This window comes from Tinamus guttatus, unplaced genomic scaffold (genome assembly GCF_059628265.1).
Source record: "Tinamus guttatus ecotype Peru unplaced genomic scaffold, ASM5962826v1 Tinamus_guttatus_pri_ptg000014l, whole genome shotgun sequence".
Classification (NCBI taxonomy): Eukaryota; Metazoa; Chordata; class Aves; order Tinamiformes; family Tinamidae; genus Tinamus; species Tinamus guttatus.
The window spans coordinates 1-20,128 of NW_028288548.1; positions in this window are offsets into that span (position 1 = coordinate 1).

Sequence of the window (20,128 nt, forward strand, 5' to 3'; positions counted from 1 at the left end):
AAACACTTCCTTTGGCATGCCCTTTGCAGCCTCACTCCAAACGGGGCTCTCCGCTTCATCCATCCCCTGACTCCATACTAGCACCAACGGGCTGCTAAAGCGTTTCGCAGAAAACACCAAGGAACCTGTTTCTCACTCCAAGCACAAAGCGTGCGCAGCACGAGTCTTGGCACAGCAAAACACTTCCTTTGGCATGCCCTTTGCAGCCTCACTCCAAACGGGGCTCTCCGCTTCATCCATCCCCTGACTCCATACTAGCACCAACGGGCTGCTAAAGCGTTTCGCAGAAAACACCAAGGAACCTGTTTCTCACTCCAAGCACAAAGCGTGCGCAGCACGAGTCTTGGCACAGCAAAACACTTCCTTTGGCATGCCCTTTGCAGCCTCACTCCAAACGGGGCTCTCCGCTTCATCCATCCCCTGACTCCATACTAGCACCAACGGGCTGCTAAAGCGTTTCGCAGAAAACACCAAGGAACCTGTTTCTCACTCCAAGCACAAAGCGTGCGCAGCACGAGTCTTGGCACAGCAAAACACTTCCTTTGGCATGCCCTTTGCAGCCTCACTCCAAACGGGGCTCTCCGCTTCATCCATCCCCTGACTCCATACTAGCACCAACGGGCTGCTAAAGCGTTTCGCAGAAAACACCAAGGAACCTGTTTCTCACTCCAAGCACAAAGCGTGCGCAGCACGAGTCTTGGCACAGCAAAACACTTCCTTTGGCATGCCCTTTGCAGCCTCACTCCAAACGGGGCTCTCCGCTTCATCCATCCCCTGACTCCATACTAGCACCAACGGGCTGCTAAAGCGTTTCGCAGAAAACACCAAGGAACCTGTTTCTCACTCCAAGCACAAAGCGTGCGCAGCACGAGTCTTGGCACAGCAAAACACTTCCTTTGGCATGCCCTTTGCAGCCTCACTCCAAACGGGGCTCTCCGCTTCATCCATCCCCTGACTCCATACTAGCACCAACGGGCTGCTAAAGCGTTTCGCAGAAAACACCAAGGAACCTGTTTCTCACTCCAAGCACAAAGCGTGCGCAGCACGAGTCTTGGCACAGCAAAACACTTCCTTTGGCATGCCCTTTGCAGCCTCACTCCAAACGGGGCTCTCCGCTTCATCCATCCCCTGACTCTATACTAGCACCAACGGGCTGCTAAAGCGTTTCGCAGAAAACACCAAGGAACCTGTTTCTCACTCCAAGCACAAAGCGTGCGCAGCACGAGTCTTGGCACAGCAAAACACTTCCTTTGGCATGCCCTTTGCAGCCTCGCCTCACTCTCAAACGGGGCTCTCCGCTTCATCCATCCCCCTGACTCCATACTGAGACCAACGGGCTGCTAAAGCGTTTCGCAGGGAAAACACCAGGAACCTGTTTTCTCACTCCAAGCACAAAGCGTGCGCAGCACGGAGTCTTGCCAGCAACACACTTCCTTTGGCATGCCCTTTGCAGCCTCACTCAAACGGGGCTCTCCGCTTCATCCATCCCCTGACTCCATACTAGCACCAACGGGCTGCTAAAGCGTTTCGACGAGAAAACACCAAGGAACCTTGTTTCTCACTCCAAGCACAAAGCGTGCGCAGCACGAGTCTTGGCACAGCAAAACACTTCCTTTGGCATGCCCTTTGCAGCCTCACTCCAAACGGGGCTCTCCGCTTCATCCATCCCCTGACTCCATACTAGCACCAACGGGCTGCTAAAGCGTTCGCAGAAAACACCAAGGAACCTGTTTCTCACTCCAAGCACAAAGCGTGCGCAGCACGAGTCTTGGCACAGCAAAACACTTCCTTTGGCATGCCCTTTGCAGCCTCACTCCAAACGGGGCTCTCCGCTTCATCCATCCCTGACTCCATACTAGCACCAACGGGCTGCTAAAGCGTTTCGCAGAAAACACCAAGGAACCTGTTTCTCACTCCAAGCACAAAGCGTGCGCAGCACGAGTCTTGGCACAGCAAAACACTTCCTTTGGCATGCCCTTTGCAGCCTCACTCCAAACGGGGCTCTCCGCTTCATCCATCCCCTGACTCCATACTAGCACCAACGGGCTGCTAAAGCGTTTCGCAGAAAACACCAAGGAACCTGTTCTCACTCCAAGCACAAAGCGTGCGCAGCACGAGTCTTGGCACAGCAAAACACTTCCTTTGGCATGCCCTTTGCAGCCTCACTCCAAACGGGGCTCTCCGCTTCATCCATCCCCTGACTCCATACTAGCACCAACGGGCTGCTAAAGCGTTTCGCAGAAAACACCAAGGAACCTGTTTCTCACTCCAAGCACAAAGCGTGCGCAGCACGAGTCTTGGCACAGCAAAACACTTCCTTTGGCATGCCCTTTGCAGCCTCACTCCAAACGGGGCTCTCCGCTTCATCCATCCCCTGACTCCATACTAGCACCAACGGGCTGCTAAAGCGTTTCGCAGAAAACACCAAGGAACCTGTTTCTCACTCCAAGCACAAAGCGTGCGCAGCACGAGTCTTGGCACAGCAAAACACTTCCTTTGGCATGCCCTTTGCAGCCTCACTCCAAACGGGGCTCTCCGCTTCATCCATCCCCTGACTCCATACTAGCACCAACGGGCTGCTAAAGCGTTTCGCAGAAAACACCAAGGAAGCTGTTTCTCACTCCAAGCACAAAGCGTGCGCAGCACGAGTCTTGGCACAGCAAAACACTTCCTTTGGCATGCCCTTTGCAGCCTCACTCCAAACGGGGCTCTCCGCTTCATCCATCCCCTGACTCCATACTAGCACCAACGGGCTGCTAAAGCGTTTCGCAGAAAACACCAAGGAAGCTGTTTCTCACTCCAAGCACAAAGCGTGCGCAGCACGAGTCTTGGCACAGCAAAACACTTCCTTTGGCATGCCCTTTGCAGCCTCACTCCAAACGGGGCTCTCCGCTTCATCCATCCCCTGACTCCATACTAGCACCAACGGGCTGCTAAAGCGTTTCGCAGAAACACCAAGGAAGCTGTTTCTCACTCCAAGCACAAAGCGTGCGCAGCACGAGTCTTGGCACAGCAAAACACTTCCTTTGGCATGCCCTTTGCAGCCTCACTCCAAACGGGGCTCTCCGCTTCATCCATCCCCTGACTCCATACTAGCACCAACGGGCTGCTAAAGCGTTTCGCAGAAAACACCAAGGAAGCTGTTTCTCACTCCAAGCACAAAGCGTGCGCAGCACGAGTCTTGGCACAGCAAAACACTTCCTTTGGCATGCCCTTTGCAGCCTCACTCCAAACGGGGCTCTCCGCTTCATCCATCCCCTGACTCCATACTAGCACCAACGGGCTGCTAAAGCGTTTCGCAGAAAACACCAAGGAAGCTGTTTCTCACTCCAAGCACAAAGCGTGCGCAGCACGAGTCTTGGCACAGCAAAACACTTCCTTTGGCATGCCCTTTGCAGCCTCACTCCAAACGGGGCTCTCCGCTTCATCCATCCCCTGACTCCATACTAGCACCAACGGGCTGCTAAAGCGTTTCGCAGAAAACACCAAGGAACCTGTTTCTCACTCCAAGCACAAAGCGTGCGCAGCACGAGTCTTGGCACAGCAAAACACTTCCTTTGGCATGCCCTTTGCAGCCTCACTCCAAACGGGGCTCTCCGCTTCATCCATCCCCTGACTCCATACTAGCACCAACGGGCTGCTAAAGCGTTTCGCAGAAAACACCAAGGAACCTGTTTCTCACTCCAAGCACAAAGCGTGCGCAGCACGAGTCTTGGCACAGCAAAACACTTCCTTTGGCATGCCCTTTGCAGCCTCACTCCAAACGGGGCTCTCCGCTTCATCCATCCCCTGACTCCATACTAGCACCAACGGGCTGCTAAAGCGTTTCGCAGAAAACACCAAGGAAGCTGTTTCTCACTCCAAGCACAAAGCGTGCGCAGCACGAGTCTTGGCACAGCAAAACACTTCCTTTGGCATGCCCTTTGCAGCCTCACTCCAAACGGGGCTCTCCGCTTCATCCATCCCCTGACTCCATACTAGCACCAACGGGCTGCTAAAGCGTTTCGCAGAAAACACCAAGGAACCTGTTTCTCACTCCAAGCACAAAGCGTGCGCAGCACGAGTCTTGGCACAGCAAAACACTTCCTTTGGCATGCCCTTTGCAGCCTCACTCCAAACGGGGCTCTCCGCTTCATCCATCCCCTGACTCCATACTAGCACCAACGGGCTGCTAAAGCGTTTCGCAGAAAACACCAAGGAACCTGTTTCTCACTCCAAGCACAAAGCGTGCGCAGCACGAGTCTTGGCACAGCAAAACACTTCCTTTGGCATGCCCTTTGCAGCCTCACTCCAAACGGGGCTCTCCGCTTCATCCATCCCTGACTCCATACTAGCACCAACGGGCTGCTAAAGCGTTTCGCAGAAAACACCAAGGAACCTGTTTCTCACTCCAAGCACAAAGCGTGCGCAGCACGAGTCTTGGCACAGCAAAACACTTCCTTTGGCATGCCCTTTGCAGCCTCACTCCAAACGGGGCTCTCCGCTTCATCCATCCCCTGACTCCATACTAGCACCAACGGGCTGCTAAAGCGTTTCGCAGAAAACACCAAGGAACCTGTTTCTCACTCCAAGCACAAAGCGTGCGCAGCACGAGTCTTGGCACAGCAAAACACTTCCTTTGGCATGCCCTTTGCAGCCTCACTCCAAACGGGGCTCTCCGCTTCATCCATCCCCTGACTCCATACTAGCACCAACGGGCTGCTAAAGCGTTTCGCAGAAAACACCAAGGAAGCTGTTTCTCACTCCAAGCACAAAGCGTGCGCAGCACGAGTCTTGGCACAGCAAAACACTTCCTTTGGCATGCCCTTTGCAGCCTCACTCCAAACGGGGCTCTCCGCTTCATCCATCCCTGACTCCATACTAGCACCAACGGGCTGCTAAAGCGTTTCGCAGAAAACACCAAGGAACCTGTTTCTCACTCCAAGCACAAAGCGTGCGCAGCACGAGTCTTGGCACAGCAAAACACTTCCTTTGGCATGCCCTTTGCAGCCTCACTCCAAACGGGGCTCTCCGCTTCATCCATCCCCTGACTCCATACTAGCACCAACGGGCTGCTAAAGCGTTTCGCAGAAAACACCAAGGAAGCTGTTTCTCACTCCAAGCACAAAGCGTGCGCAGCACGAGTCTTGGCACAGCAAAACACTTCCTTTGGCATGCCCTTTGCAGCCTCACTCCAAACGGGGCTCTCCGCTTCATCCATCCCCTGACTCCATACTAGCACCAACGGGCTGCTAAAGCGTTTCGCAGAAATCACCAAGGAAGCTGTTTCTCACTCCAAGCACAAAGCGTGCGCAGCACGAGTCTTGGCACAGCAAAACACTTCCTTTGGCATGCCCTTTGCAGCCTCACTCCAAACGGGGCTCTCCGCTTCATCCATCCCCTGACTCCATACTAGCACCAACGGGCTGCTAAAGCGTTTCGCAGAAAACACCAAGGAAGCTGTTTCTCACTCCAAGCACAAAGCGTGCGCAGCACGAGTCTTGGCACAGCAAAACACTTCCTTTGGCATGCCCTTTGCAGCCTCACTCCAAACGGGGCTCTCCGCTTCATCCATCCCCTGACTCCATACTAGCACCAACGGGCTGCTAAAGCGTTTCGCAGAAAACACCAAGGAACCTGTTTCTCACTCCAAGCACAAAGCGTGCGCAGCACGAGTCTTGGCACAGCAAAACACTTCCTTTGGCATGCCCTTTGCAGCCTCACTCCAAACGGGGCTCTCCGCTTCATCCATCCCCTGACTCCATACTAGCACCAACGGGCTGCTAAAGCGTTTCGCAGAAACACCAAGGAACCTGTTTCTCACTCCAAGCACAAAGCGTGCGCAGCACGAGTCTTGGCACAGCAAAACACTTCCTTTGGCATGCCCTTTGCAGCCTCACTCCAAACGGGGCTCTCCGCTTCATCCATCCCCTGACTCCATACTAGCACCAACGGGCTGCTAAAGCGTTTCGCAGAAAACACCAAGGAACCTGTTTCTCACTCCAAGCACAAAGCGTGCGCAGCACGAGTCTTGGCACAGCAAAACACTTCCTTTGGCATGCCCTTTGCAGCCTCACTCCAAACGGGGCTCTCGCTTCATCCATCCCCTGACTCCATACTAGCACCAACGGGCTGCTAAAGCGTTTCGCAGAAAACACCAAGGAACCTGTTTCTCACTCCAAGCACAAAGCGTGCGCAGCACGAGTCTTGGCACAGCAAAACACTTCCTTTGGCATGCCCTTTGCAGCCTCACTCCAAACGGGGCTCTCCGCTTCATCCATCCCCTGACTCCATACTAGCACCAACGGGCTGCTAAAGCGTTTCGCAGAAAACACCAAGGAACCTGTTTCTCACTCCAAGCACAAAGCGTGCGCAGCACGAGTCTTGGCACAGAAAAACACTTCCTTTGGCATGCCCTTTGCAGCCTCACTCCAAACGGGGCTCTCCGCTTCATCCATCCCCTGACTCCATACTAGCACCAACGGGCTGCTAAAGCGTTTCGCAGAAAACACCAAGGAAGCTGTTTCTCACTCCAAGCACAAAGCGTGCGCAGCACGAGTCTTGGCACAGCAAAACACTTCCTTTGGCATGCCCTTTGCAGCCTCACTCCAAACGGGGCTCTCCGCTTCATCCATCCCCTGACTCCATACTAGCACCAACGGGCTGCTAAAGCGTTTCGCAGAAAACACCAAGGAACCTGTTTCTCACTCCAAGCACAAAGCGTGCGCAGCACGAGTCTTGGCACAGCAAAACACTTCCTTTGGCATGCCCTTTGCAGCCTCACTCCAAACGGGGCTCTCCGCTTCATCATCCCTGACTCCATACTAGCACCAACGGGCTGCTAAAGCGTTTCGCAGAAAACACCAAGGAAGCTGTTTCTCACTCCAAGCACAAAGCGTGCGCAGCACGAGTCTTGGCACAGCAAAACACTTCCTTTGGCATGCCCTTTGCAGCCTCACTCCAAACGGGGCTCTCCGCTTCATCCATCCCCTGACTCCATACTAGCACCAACGGGCTGCTAAAGCGTTTCGCAGAAAACACCAAGGAAGCTGTTTCTCACTCCAAGCACAAAGCGTGCGCAGCACGAGTCTTGGCACAGAAAAACACTTCCTTTGGCATGCCCTTTGCAGCCTCACTCCAAACGGGGCTCTCCGCTTCATCCATCCCTGACTCCATACTAGCACCAACGGGCTGCTAAAGCGTTTCGCAGAAAACACCAAGGAACCTGTTTCTCACTCCAAGCACAAAGCGTGCGCAGCACGAGTCTTGGCACAGCAAAACACTTCCTTTGGCATGCCCTTTGCAGCCTCACTCCAAACGGGGCTCTCCGCTTCATCCATCCCCTGACTCCATACTAGCACCAACGGCTGCTAAAGCGTTTCGCAGAAAACACCAAGGAACCTGTTTCTCACTCCAAGCACAAAGCGTGCGCAGCACGAGTCTTGGCACAGCAAAACACTTCTTTGGCATGCCCTTTGCAGCCTCACTCCAAACGGGGCTCTCCGCTTCATCCATCCCCTGACTCCATACTAGCACCAACGGGCTGCTAAAGCGTTTCGCAGAAAACACCAAGGAACCTGTTTCTCACTCCAACCACAAAGCGTGCGCAGCACGAGTCTTGGCACAGCAAAACACTTCCTTTGGCATGCCCTTTGCAGCCTCACTCCAAACGGGGCTCTCCGCTTCATCCATCCCCTGACTCCATACTAGCACCAACGGGCTGCTAAAGCGTTTCGCAGAAAACACCAAGGAAGCTGTTTCTCACTCCAAGCACAAAGCGTGCGCAGCACGAGTCTTGGCACAGCAAAACACTTCCTTTGGCATGCCCTTTGCAGCCTCACTCCAAACGGGGCTCTCCGCTTCATCCATCCCCTGACTCCATACTAGCACCAACGGGCTGCTAAAGCGTTTCGCAGAAAACACCAAGGAACCTGTTTCTCACTCCAAGCACAAAGCGTGCGCAGCACGAGTCTTGGCACAGCAAAACACTTCCTTTGGCATGCCCTTTGCAGCCTCACTCCAAACGGGGCTCTCCGCTTCATCCATCCCCTGACTCCATACTAGCACCAACGGGCTGCTAAAGCGTTTCGCAGAAAACACCAAGGAAGCTGTTTCTCACTCCAAGCACAAAGCGTGCGCAGCACGAGTCTTGGCACAGCAAAACACTTCCTTTGGCATGCCCTTTGCAGCCTCACTCCAAACGGGGCTCTCCGCTTCATCCATCCCCTGACTCCATACTAGCACCAACGGGCTGCTAAAGCGTTTCGCAGAAAACACCAAGGAAGCTGTTTCTCACTCCAAGCACAAAGCGTGCGCAGCACGAGTCTTGGCACAGCAAAACACTTCCTTTGGCATGCCCTTTGCAGCCTCACTCCAAACGGGGCTCTCCGCTTCATCCATCCCCTGACTCCATACTAGCACCAACGGGCTGCTAAAGCGTTTCGCAGAAAACACCAAGGAAGCTGTTTCTCACTCCAAGCACAAAGCGTGCGCAGCACGAGTCTTGGCACAGCAAAACACTTCCTTTGGCATGCCCTTTGCAGCCTCACTCCAAACGGGGCTCTCCGCTTCATCCATCCCCTGACTCCATACTAGCACCAACGGGCTGCTAAAGCGTTTCGCAGAAAACACCAAGGAAGCTGTTTCTCACTCCAAGCACAAAGCGTGCGCAGCACGAGTCTTGGCACAGCAAAACACTTCCTTTGGCATGCCCTTTGCAGCCTCACTCCAAACGGGGCTCTCCGCTTCATCCATCCCTGACTCCATACTAGCACCAACGGGCTGCTAAAGCGTTTCGCAGAAAACACCAAGGAACCTGTTTCTCACTCCAAGCACAAAGCGTGCGCAGCACGAGTCTTGGCACAGCAAAACACTTCCTTTGGCATGCCCTTTGCAGCCTCACTCCAAACGGGGCTCTCCGCTTCATCCATCCCCTGACTCCATACTAGCACCAACGGGCTGCTAAAGCGTTTCGCAGAAAACACCAAGGAAGCTGTTTCTCACTCCAAGCACAAAGCGTGCGCAGCACGAGTCTTGGCACAGCAAAACACTTCCTTTGGCATGCCCTTTGCAGCCTCACTCCAAACGGGGCTCTCCGCTTCATCCATCCCCTGACTCCATACTAGCACCAACGGGCTGCTAAAGCGTTTCGCAGAAAACACCAAGGAACCTGTTTCTCACTCCAAGCACAAAGCGTGCGCAGCACGAGTCTTGGCACAGCAAAACACTTCCTTTGGCATGCCCTTTGCAGCCTCACTCCAAACGGGGCTCTCCGCTTCATCCATCCCCTGACTCCATACTAGCACCAACGGGCTGCTAAAGCGTTTCGCAGAAAACACCAAGGAAGCTGTTTCTCACTCCAAGCACAAAGCGTGCGCAGCACGAGTCTTGGCACAGCAAAACACTTCCTTTGGCATGCCCTTTGCAGCCTCACTCCAAACGGGGCTCTCCGCTTCATCCATCCCCTGACTCCATACTAGCACCAACGGGCTGCTAAAGCGTTTCGCAGAAAACACCAAGGAAGCTGTTTCTCACTCCAACCACAAAGCGTGCGCAGCACGAGTCTTGGCACAGCAAAACACTTCCTTTGGCATGCCCTTTGCAGCCTCACTCCAAACGGGGCTCTCCGCTTCATCCATCCCCTGACTCCATACTAGCACCAACGGGCTGCGTTTCTGCGTTTCGCAGAAAACACCAAGGAACCTGTTTCTCACTCCAAGCACAAAGCGTGCGCAGCACGAGTCTTGGCACAGCAAAACACTTCCTTTGGCATGCCCTTTGCAGCCTCACTCCAAACGGGGCTCTCCGCTTCATCCATCCCCTGACTCCATACTAGCACCAACGGGCTGCTAAAGCGTTTCGCAGAAAACACCAAGGAACCTGTTTCTCACTCCAAGCACAAAGCGTGCGCAGCACGAGTCTTGGCACAGCAAAACACTTCCTTTGGCATGCCCTTTGCAGCCTCACTCCAAACGGGGCTCTCCGCTTCATCCATCCCCTGACTCCATACTAGCACCAACGGGCTGCTAAAGCGTTTCGCAGAAAACACCAAGGAACCTGTTTCTCACTCCAAGCACAAAGCGTGCGCAGCACGAGTCTTGGCACAGCAAAACACTTCCTTTGGCATGCCCTTTGCAGCCTCACTCCAAACGGGGCTCTCCGCTTCATCCATCCCCTGACTCCATACTAGCACCAACGGGCTGCTAAAGCGTTTCGCAGAAAACACCAAGGAAGCTGTTTCTCACTCCAAGCACAAAGCGTGCGCAGCACGAGTCTTGGCACAGCAAAACACTTCCTTTGGCATGCCCTTTGCAGCCTCACTCCAAACGGGGCTCTCCGTTTCATCCATCCCCTGACTCCATACTAGCACCAACGGGCTGCGTTTCTGCGTTTCGCAGAAAACACCAAGGAACCTGTTTCTCACTCCAAGCACAAAGCGTGCGCAGCACGAGTCTTGGCACAGCAAAACACTTCCTTTGGCATGCCCTTTGCAGCCTCACTCCAAACGGGGCTCTCCGCTTCATCCATCCCCTGACTCCATACTAGCACCAACGGGCTGCTAAAGCGTTTCGCAGAAAACACCAAGGAACCTGTTTCTCACTCCAAGCACAAAGCGTGCGCAGCACGAGTCTTGGCACAGCAAAACACTTCCTTTGGCATGCCCTTTGCAGCCTCACTCCAAACGGGGCTCTCCGCTTCATCCATCCCCTGACTCCATACTAGCACCAACGGGCTGCTAAAGCGTTTCGCAGAAAACACCAAGGAAGCTGTTTCTCACTCCAAGCACAAAGCGTGCGCAGCACGAGTCTTGGCACAGCAAAACACTTCCTTTGGCATGCCCTTTGCAGCCTCACTCCAAACGGGGCTCTCCGCTTCATCCATCCCCTGACTCCATACTAGCACCAACGGGCTGCTAAAGCGTTTCGCAGAAAACACCAAGGAACCTGTTTCTCACTCCAAGCACAAAGCGTGCGCAGCACGAGTCTTGGCACAGCAAAACACTTCCTTTGGCATGCCCTTTGCAGCCTCACTCCAAACGGGGCTTTCCGCTTCATCCATCCCCTGACTCCATACTAGCACCAACGGGCTGCTAAAGCGTTTCGCAGAAAACACCAAGGAAGCTGTTTCTCACTCCAAGCACAAAGCGTGCGCAGCACGAGTCTTGGCACAGCAAAACACTTCCTTTGGCATGCCCTTTGCAGCCTCACTCCAAACGGGGCTCTCCGCTTCATCCATCCCTGACTCCATACTAGCACCAACGGGCTGCTAAAGCGTTTCGCAGAAAACACCAAGGAACCTGTTTCTCACTCCAAGCACAAAGCGTGCGCAGCACGAGTCTTGGCACAGCAAAACACTTCCTTTGGCATGCCCTTTGCAGCCTCACTCCAAACGGGGCTCTCCGCTTCATCCATCCCCTGACTCCATACTAGCACCAACGGGCTGCTAAAGCGTTTCGCAGAAAACACCAAGGAAGCTGTTTCTCACTCCAAGCACAAAGCGTGCGCAGCACGAGTCTTGGCACAGCAAAACACTTCCTTTGGCATGCCCTTTGCAGCCTCACTCCAAACGGGGCTCTCCGCTTCATCCATCCCCTGACTCCATACTAGCACCAACGGGCTGCTAAAGCGTTTCGCAGAAAACACCAAGGAAGCTGTTTCTCACTCCAAGCACAAAGCGTGCGCAGCACGAGTCTTGGCACAGCAAAACACTTCCTTTGGCATGCCCTTTGCAGCCTCACTCCAAACGGGGCTCTCCGCTTCATCCATCCCCTGACTCCATACTAGCACCAACGGGCTGCTAAAGCGTTTCGCAGAAAACACCAAGGAACCTGTTTCTCACTCCAAGCACAAAGCGTGCGCAGCACGAGTCTTGGCACAGCAAAACACTTCCTTTGGCATGCCCTTTGCAGCCTCACTCCAAACGGGGCTCTCCGCTTCATCCATCCCCTGACTCCATACTAGCACCAACGGGCTGCTAAAGCGTTTCGCAGAAAACACCAAGGAACCTGTTTCTCACTCCAAGCACAAAGCGTGCGCAGCACGAGTCTTGGCACAGCAAAACACTTCCTTTGGCATGCCCTTTGCAGCCTCACTCCAAACGGGGCTCTCCGCTTCATCCATCCCCTGACTCCATACTAGCACCAACGGGCTGCTAAAGCGTTTCGCAGAAAACACCAAGGAACCTGTTTCTCACTCCAAGCACAAAGCGTGCGCAGCACGAGTCTTGGCACAGCAAAACACTTCCTTTGGCATGCCCTTTGCAGCCTCACTCCAAACGGGGCTCTCCGCTTCATCCATCCCCTGACTCCATACTAGCACCAACGGGCTGCGTTTCTGCGTTTCGCAGAAAACACCAAGGAACCTGTTTCTCACTCCAAGCACAAAGCGTGCGCAGCACGAGTCTTGGCACAGCAAAACACTTCCTTTGGCATGCCCTTTGCAGCCTCACTCCAAACGGGGCTCTCCGCTTCATCCATCCCCTGACTCCATACTAGCACCAACGGGCTGCTAAAGCGTTTCGCAGAAAACACCAAGGAACCTGTTTCTCACTCCAAGCACAAAGCGTGCGCAGCACGAGTCTTGGCACAGCAAAACACTTCCTTTGGCATGCCCTTTGCAGCCTCACTCCAAACGGGGCTCTCCGCTTCATCCATCCCCTGACTCCATACTAGCACCAACGGGCTGCTAAAGCGTTTCGCAGAAAACACCAAGGAAGCTGTTTCTCACTCCAAGCACAAAGCGTGCGCAGCACGAGTCTTGGCACAGCAAAACACTTCCTTTGGCATGCCCTTTGCAGCCTCACTCCAAACGGGGCTCTCCGCTTCATCCATCCCCTGACTCCATACTAGCACCAACGGGCTGCTAAAGCGTTTCGCAGAAAACACCAAGGAACCTGTTTCTCACTCCAAGCACAAAGCGTGCGCAGCACGAGTCTTGGCACAGCAAAACACTTCCTTTGGCATGCCCTTTGCAGCCTCACTCCAAACGGGGCTCTCCGCTTCATCCATCCCCTGACTCCATACTAGCACCAACGGGCTGCTAAAGCGTTTCGCAGAAAACACCAAGGAACCTGTTTCTCACTCCAAGCACAAAGCATGCGCAGCACGAGTCTTGGCACAGCAAAACACTTCCTTTGGCATGCCCTTTGCAGCCTCACTCCAAACGGGGCTCTCCGCTTCATCCATCCCCTGACTCCATACTAGCACCAACGGGCTGCTAAAGCGTTTCGCAGAAAACACCAAGGAACCTGTTTCTCACTCCAAGCACAAAGCGTGCGCAGCACGAGTCTTGGCACAGCAAAACACTTCCTTTGGCATGCCCTTTGCAGCCTCACTCCAAACGGGGCTCTCCGCTTCATCCATCCCCTGACTCCATACTAGCACCAACGGGCTGCTAAAGCGTTTCGCAGAAAACACCAAGGAACCTGTTTCTCACTCCAAGCACAAAGCGTGCGCAGCACGAGTCTTGGCACAGCAAAACACTTCCCTTGGCATGCCCTTTGCAGCCTCACTCCAAACCGGGCTCTCCGCTTCATCCATCCCCTGACTCCATACTAGCACCAACGGGCTGCTAAAGCGTTTCGCAGAAAACACCAAGGAACCTGTTTCTCACTCCAAGCACAAAGCGTGCGCAGCACGAGTCTTGGCACAGCAAAACACTTCCTTTGGCATGCCCTTTGCAGCCTCACTCCAAACGGGGCTCTCCGCTTCATCCATCCCCTGACTCCATACTAGCACCAACGGGCTGCTAAAGCGTTTCGCAGAAAACACCAAGGAAGCTGTTTCTCACTCCAAGCACAAAGCGTGCGCAGCACGAGTCTTGGCACAGCAAAACACTTCCTTTGGCATGCCCTTTGCAGCCTCACTCCAAACGGGGCTCTCCGCTTCATCCATCCCCTGACTCCATACTAGCACCAACGGGCTGCTAAAGCGTTTCGCAGAAAACACCAAGGAACCTGTTTCTCACTCCAAGCACAAAGCGTGCGCAGCACGAGTCTTGGCACAGCAAAACACTTCCTTTGGCATGCCCTTTGCAGCCTCACTCCAAATGGGGCTCTCCGCTTCATTCATCTCCTGACTCCATACTAGCACCAATGGGCTGCTAAAGCGTTTCGCAGAAAACACCAAGGAACCTGTTTCTCACTCCAAGCACAAAGCGTGCGCAGCACGAGTCTTGGCACAGCAAAACACTTCCTTTGGCATGCCCTTTGCAGCCTCACTCCAAACGGGGCCCTGCGCTTCATCCATCCCCTGCCTCCATACTAGCACCAACGGGCTGCTAAAGCGTTTCGCAGAAAACACCAAGGAACCTGTTTCTCAATCCAACCACAAAGCGTGCGCAGCACGAGTCTGGCACAGCAGAACACTTCCCTTGGCATGTCCTTTGCAGCCTCACTCCAAACGGGGCTCTCCGCTTCATCCATCCCCTAACTCCATACTAGCACCAACATGCTGCTAAAGCGTTTCGCAGAAAACACCAAGGAACCTGTTTCTCACTCCAACCACAAAGCGTGCGCAGCACAAGTCTTGGCACAGCAGAACACTTCCCTTGGCATGCCCTTTGCAGCCTCACTCCAAACGGGGCTCTCCGCTTCATCCATCCCCTAACTCCATACTAGCACCAACATGCTGCTAAAGCGTTTCGCAGAAAACACCAAGGAACCTGTTTCTCACTCAAACCACAAAGCGTGCCCAGCACGAGTCTTGGCACAGCAAAACACTTCCCTTGGCATGCCCTTTGCAGCCTCACTCCAAACGGGGCTCTCCGCTTCATCCATCCCCTGACTCCATACTAGCACCAACGGGCTGCTAAAGCGTTTCGCAGAAAACACCAAGGAACCTGTTTCTCACTCCAACCACAAAGTGTGCGCACCATGAGTCTTGGCACAGCAAAACACTTCCCTTGGCATGCCCTTTGCAGCCTCACTCCAAATGGGGCTCTCTGCTTCATCCATCCCCTGACTCCATACTAGCACCAACAGGCTGCTAAAGCGTTTCGCAGAAAACACCAAGGAACCTGTTTCTCACTCCAAGCACAAAGTGTGCGCAGCACGAGTCTTGGCACAGCAGAACACTTCCTTTGGCATGCCTTTTGCAGCCTCACTCCAAACGGGGCTCTCCGCTTCATCCATCCCCTGACTCCATACTAGCACCAACGGGCTGCTAAAGCGTTTCGCAGAAAACACCAAGGAAGCTGTTTCTCACTCCAAGCACAAAGCGTGCGCAGCACGAGTCTTGGCACAGCAGAACACTTCCCTTGACATGCCCTTTGCAGCCTCACTCCAAACGGGGCTCTCCGCTTCATCCATCCCCTAACTCCATACTAGCACCAACATGCTGCTAAAGCGTTTCGCAGAAAACACCAAGGAACCTGTTTCTCACTCCAACCACAAAGCGTGCGCAGCACGAGTCTTGGCACAGCAGAACACTTCCCTTGGCATGCCCTTTGCAGCCTCACTCCAAACGGGGCTCTCCGCTTCATCCATCCCCTGACTCCATACTAGCACCAACGGGCTGCTAAAGCGTTTCGCAGAAAACACCAAGGAACCTGTTTCTCACTCCAACCACAAAGCGTGCACAGCACGAGTCTTGGCACAGCAGAACACTTCCTCTGGCATGCCCTTTGCAGCCTCACTCCAAACGGGACTCTCCGCTTCATCCATCCCCTGACTCCATACTAGCACCAACGGCCTGCTAAAGCGTTTCGCAGAAAACACCAAGGAACCTGTTTCTCACTCAAACCACAAAGCGTGCGCAGCACGAGTCTTGGCACAGCAGAACACTTCCCTTGACATGCCCTTTGCAGCCTCACTCCAAACGGGGCTCTCCGCTTCATCCATCCCCTAACTCCATACTAGCACCAACATGCTGCTAAAGCGTTTCGCAGAAAACACCAAGGAACCTGTTTCTCACTCCAACCACAAAGCGTGCGCAGCACGAGTCTTGGCACAGCAGAACACTTCCCTTGGCATGCCCTTTGCAGCCTCACTCCAAACGGGGCTCTCCGCTTCATCCATCCCCTGACTCCATACTAGCACCAACGGGCTGCTAAAGCGTTTCGCAGAAAACACCAAGGAACCTGTTTCTCACTCCAACCACAAAGCGTGCGCACCATGAGTCTTGGCACAGCAAAACACTTCCCTTGGCATGCCCTTTGCAGCCTCACTCCAAACGGGGCTCTCCGCTTCATCCATCCCCTGACTCCATACTAGCACCAACGGGCTGCTAAAGCGTTTCGCAGAAAACACCAAGGAACCTGTTTCTCACTCCAAGCACAAAGCGTGCGCAGCACGAGTCTTGGCACAGCAGAACACTTCCCTTGAAATGCCCTTTGCAGCCTCACTCCAAACGGGGCTCTCCGCTTCATCCATCCCCTAACTCCATACTAGCACCAACGGCCAGCTAAAGTGTTTCGCAGAAAACACCAAGGAACCTGTTTCTCACTCCAACCACAAAGCGTGCGCAGCAAGAGTCTTGGCACAGCAGAACACTTCTTTTGGCATGCCCTTTGCAGCCTCACTCCAAACGGGGCTCTCCGCTTCATCCATCCCCTAACTCCATACTAGCACCAACATGCTGCTAAAGCGTTTCGCAGAAAACACCAAGGAACCTGTTTCTCACTCAAACCACAAAGCATGCCCAGCACGAGTCTTGGCACAGCAGAACACTTCCCTTGGCATGCCCTTTGCAGCCTCACTCCAAACGGGGCTCTCCGCTTCATCCATCCCCTAACTCCATACTAGCACCAACGGGCTGCTAAAGCGTTTCGCAGAAAACACCAAGGAACCTGTTTCTCACTCCAACCACAAAGCGTGCGCACCATGAGTCTTGGCACAGCAAAACACTTCCCTTGGCATGCCCTTTGCAGCCTCACTCCAAACGGGGCTCTCCGCTTCATCCATCCCCTGACTCCATACTAGCACCAACGGGCTGCTAAAGCGTTTCGCAGAAAACACCAAGGAACCTGTTTCTCACTCCAACCACAAAGCGTGCTCACCATGAGTCTTGGCACAGCAGAACACTTCCCTTGGCATGCCCTTTGCAGCCTCACTCCAAATGGGTCTCTCTGCTTCATCCATCCCCTGACTCCATACTAGCACCAACGGGCTGCTAAAGCGTTTCGCAGAAAACACCAAGGAACCTGTTTCTCACTCCAACCACAAAGCGTGCGCAGCACGAGTCTTGGCACAGCATAACACTTCCCTTGACATGCCCTTTGCAGCCTCACTCCAAACGGGGCTCTCCGCTTCATCCATCCCCTAACTCCATACTAGCACCAACGGCCAGCTAAAGTGTTTCGCAGAAAACACCAAGGAACCTGTTTCTCACTCCAAGCACAAAGCGTGCGCAGCACGAGTCTTGGCACAGCAGAACACTTCTTTTGGCATGCTCTTTGCAGCCTCACTCCAAACGGGGCTCTCCGCTTCATCCATCCCCTGACTCCATACTAGCACCAACGGGCTGCTAAAGCGTTTCGCAGAAAACACCAAGGAACCTGTTTCTCACTCAAACCACAAAGCGTGCGCAGCACGAGTCTTGGCACAGCAAAACACTTCCTTTGGCATGCCCTTTGCAGCCTCACTCCAAACGGGGCTCTCCGCTTCATCCATCCCCTGACTCCATACTAGCACCAACGGGCTGCTAAAGCGTTTCGCAGAAAACACCAAGGAAGCTGTTTCTCACTCCAAGCACAAAGCGTGCGCAGCACGAGTCTTGGCACAGCAAAACACTTCCTTTGGCATGCCCTTTGCAGCCTCACTCCAAACGGGGCTCTCCGCTTCATCCATCCCCTGACTCCATACTAGCACCAACGGGCTGCTAAAGCGTTTCGCAGAAAACACCAAGGAACCTGTTTCTCACTCCAACCACAAAGCGTGCTCACCATGAGTCTTGGCACAGCAAAACACTTCCCTTGGCATGCCCTTTGCAGCCTCACTCCAAATGGGTCTCTCTGCTTCATCCATCCCCTGACTCCATACTAGCACCAACGGGCTGCTAAAGCGTTTCGCAGAAAACACCAAGGAACCTGTTTCTCACTCCAACCACAAAGCGTGCGCAGCACGAGTCTTGGCACAGCATAACACTTCCCTTGACATGCCCTTTGCAGCCTCACTCCAAACGGGGCTCTCCGCTTCATCCATCCCCTGACTCCATACTAGCACCAACGGCCAGCTAAAGTGTTTCGCAGAAAACACCAAGGAACCTGTTTCTCACTCCAACCACAAAGCGTGCGCAGCACGAGTCTTGGCACAGCAGAACACTTCTTTTGGCATGCTCTTTGCAGCCTCACTCCAAACGGGGCTCTCCGCTTCATCCATCCCCTAACTCCATACTAGCACCAACATGCTGCTAAAGCGTTTCGCAGAAAACACCAAGGAACCTGTTTCTCACTCAAACCACAAAGCGTGCGCAGCACGAGTCTTGGCACAGCAAAACACTTCCCTTGGCATGCCCTTTGCAGCCTCACTCCAAACGGGGCTCTCCGCTTCATCCATCCCCTGACTCCATACTAGCACCAACGGGCTGCTAAAGCGTTTCGCAGAAAACACCAAGGAACCTGTTTCTCACTCCAAGCACAAAGCGTGCGCAGCACGAGTCTTGGCACAGCAAAACACTTCCTTTGGCATGCCCTTTGCAGCCTCACTCCAAACGGGGCTCTCCGCTTCATCCATCCCCTAACTCCATACTAGCACCAACGGGCTGCTAAAGCGTTTCGCAGAAAACACCAAGGAACCTGTTTCTCACTCCAAGCACAAAGCGTGCGCAGCACGAGTCTTGGCACAGCAAAACACTTCCTTTGGCATGCCCTTTGCAGCCTCACTCCAAACGGGGCTCTCCGCTTCATCCATCCCCTGACTCCATACTAGCACCAACGGCCAGCTAAAGTGTTTCGCAGAAAACACCAAGGAACCTGTTTCTCACTCCAACCACAAAGCGTGCGCAGCAAGAGTCTTGGCACAGCAGAACACTTCTTTTGGCATGCCCTTTGCAGCCTCACTCCAAACGGGGCTCTCCGCTTCATCCATCCCCTAACTCCATACTAGCACCAACATGCTGCTAAAGCGTTTCGCAGAAAACACCAAGGAACCTGTTTCTCACTCAAACCACAAAGCATGCCCAGCACGAGTCTTGGCACAGCAGAACACTTCCCTTGGCATGCCCTTTGCAGCCTCACTCCAAACGGGGCTCTCCGCTTCATCCATCCCCTAACTCCATACTAGCACCAACGGGCTGCTAAAGCGTTTCGCAGAAAACACCAAGGAACCTGTTTCTCACTCCAACCACAAAGCGTGCGCACCATGAGTCTTGGCACAGCAAAACACTTCCCTTGGCATGCCCTTTGCAGCCTCACTCCAAACGGGGCTCTCCGCTTCATCCATCCCCTGACTCCATACTAGCACCAACGGGCTGCTAAAGCGTTTCGCAGAAAACACCAAGGAACCTGTTTCTCACTCCAACCACAAAGCGTGCTCACCATGAGTCTTGGCACAGCAGAACACTTCCCTTGGCATGCCCTTTGCAGCCTCACTCCAAATGGGTCTCTCTGCTTCATCCATCCCCTGACTCCATACTAGCACCAACGGGCTGCTAAAGCGTTTCGCAGAAAACACCAAGGAACCTGTTTCTCACTCCAACCACAAAGCGTGCGCAGCACGAGTCTTGGCACAGCATAACACTTCCCTTGACATGCCCTTTGCAGCCTCACTCCAAACGGGGCTCTCCGCTTCATCCATCCCCTAACTCCATACTAGCACCAACGGCCAGCTAAAGTGTTTCGCAGAAAACACCAAGGAACCTGTTTCTCACTCCAAGCACAAAGCGTGCGCAGCACGAGTCTTGGCACAGCAGAACACTTCTTTTGGCATGCTCTTTGCAGCCTCACTCCAAACGGGGCTCTCCGCTTCATCCATCCCCTGACTCCATACTAGCACCAACGGGCTGCTAAAGCGTTTCGCAGAAAACACCAAGGAACCTGTTTCTCACTCAAACCACAAAGCGTGCGCAGCACGAGTCTTGGCACAGCAAAACACTTCCTTTGGCATGCCCTTTGCAGCCTCACTCCAAACGGGGCTCTCCGCTTCATCCATCCCCTGACTCCATACTAGCACCAACGGGCTGCTAAAGCGTTTCGCAGAAAACACCAAGGAAGCT